We start from the raw sequence: 2,284 nt of genomic DNA on the forward strand, positions 1-2,284 counted from the left end.
ATTAAATATGCTCAGAGATAGTGGGATTTAATCAGAGCTGTTGATCAAAATCAATGGCTATGATTATATCTTCCACCTCCCGCTCGTCCCCATAGCTGTAGGGCTTCTCCGGCATGATCCAAGAGATCCTATAGGTGAAACCTCACCAAAATTTGTAAAGAGAATCAGGGCAATGGAAACCTGTAATCCAACAGTGGAATCTATTAGGGTGACTGTTTCCTTCACACTTGACCAGAATACCTAACTAGGGAGCTCGCGATTGAAATCTCATCATATTGAAAGCTTCAACATATGAGTTTTTCTATTAAGAAGCTTGAGGGAGGAATGGCAAGCACTTCTCCTTCAGACATCTCGGTCGGAGGACCACCATAAGTGTAACTTCGAGCGAAGGGAGGAGAGCTTTTGCTGATGTTCTCTCAGGACCGTAGCTTGAAGGAACTGGGAGGCTTGGAGAATAAAGAGGAATGCTGAGATAGTTCTAGTGAGGATTTTCAAAAGATTGGCAGTGAATGCCACTATCTGGATCGAGATGCCCTATTCAAATGACCCCAACGACCATGGATGGTAGGGATGGCTTGGGCAAGCCATTAGATGACCACCAAATGGAAGGGTACACCTCCTTAGAGGTTAGTAAGCTTAAAACCAATGGATTGAGCCACTAGATAGTCCTAGATGAAGCTCAATATGGAGGGGACCACCATAGCTCTTTCTCCATTCATTCTAGCCACTATCGGCCACTAGCTAGATCAAAGTGATGTGGAGAGTTTGTTGGGAGCCTTGTTAACTCAATCAAAGAGTTAATTGGGCAAGAGGCATCCTAATTTAGCAAAGTGGGTTTGGTATACCCAAACCTATATGGTTTGGGTCGATTTGGGTGTAGCTCAGGTCAAGTTACATGGCGAGCTTGATAGGGAAGATAGGTCGGGTTATGGTGAACTTAATCATGGGTTGAATTGATCATGGGGTGGCCTAATTCCCCAATATGGCTCAGGTTGACTCATTCATTGATAGGTTTAGGTCCATTTGGGTAAGACCTTATTCAAGCTAGGTCATGAGATTAGGGTGGAAGGTGCATTGGGTTAAGGGGCACCCAATGTAAGTGTTAATTGGGTTTTGATCACTTTGGGATAGCCTAGAGGTTGACCCAAGTCAGCCCAAGGGTTGGGATGACTGGGTGGGTGTGTTGGACCTAGGGTCATCCAATGGGGGAGTTGGTTTGGCTTAGTGAGGCCTAGGTTGGGAAATGGCTCAACCCATGGTGGTTTTAGCCACTTGAGTTAGCCTAATTTCTAACCCAAGTTGACCCAAGGGTTAGGACAACTAGGAAAGGTGTATTGGGTCAAGAGGAACTCAATGCGACCATTAGTTTGATCCTATTTGGCTAGGGTTGAAACTTCGCTCATGGGGAACCTCTCTTTCGACACTTGGGTCAAGACAAATGGCTATCCCAAGTAGACATAAGGATCATCCTCAAGGGTCCAATGGGTGGTCCTAGGGGTTTGAATTAGCTTGGAAAAGCCTTGGTCAAAGGGTTTAAATGGCTAGAAGAGTTTGGGAGGTTTGGTCAAATTTTGTTTACTTGGTCAACAAATTGATCACAAGAACTCAATGGAGTTGGTTTCAAATCAAAAGGAGGTCATTTGGTTTAAAATGGGTGTTTAAACCCTTAAGGGCCACTTTGGTCAACCATGATTGACTGGATCCAATGTATTCCTAATGATATTCAAGTTTTATTAGGGTAGGTTTTAAAGGTTGATATGGGAAGGCAATGTTGAATTTTGGAGAAAAGGCCAAAAGTCACTTTAAATGACATTTTGGTTATTTTGGCCCCTAGTCAACACTGGATCAAATTGGGTCCAGCAAAGTGTAAGTTATTGATAAAAAATTCATGAAAGAGGTCATGGATGTGGTTATAAGGTTTGGAAGGGGTCCCAAGGTTAAATTCCACTATATGGCATGTCCAATGGCACAAGTTGTAAATATTTGAAGGTTTTGCAGCCTTTGGAAATCAATCTAATTTTTTAGGCTAGGAACCTCAGAATGGGTTCATATTTGGTGGGTTGGTCTTAGAGACATATATAAACAAGATATAATTGAAAGACCCCAAATTATAGGTCATTTGACTAAGTTTCCAACTGATAGAAAATTCAATCATAAAGGGTTTCAGGACATAGGTCCTTAACCTTGGGATTTGATTTGGAATGTTTGATTTGGATTGAATTTTGGACTTGAATGGTTGAGTTTGAATTATCCGCATCAATGAAAATCAAATGAATGGTTAAAA

The sequence above is a fragment of the Dendrobium catenatum genome, unplaced genomic scaffold (genome assembly GCF_001605985.2).
Source record: "Dendrobium catenatum unplaced genomic scaffold, ASM160598v2 fragScaff_scaffold_38, whole genome shotgun sequence".
In the NCBI taxonomy this organism is placed as follows: domain Eukaryota; kingdom Viridiplantae; phylum Streptophyta; class Magnoliopsida; order Asparagales; family Orchidaceae; genus Dendrobium; species Dendrobium catenatum.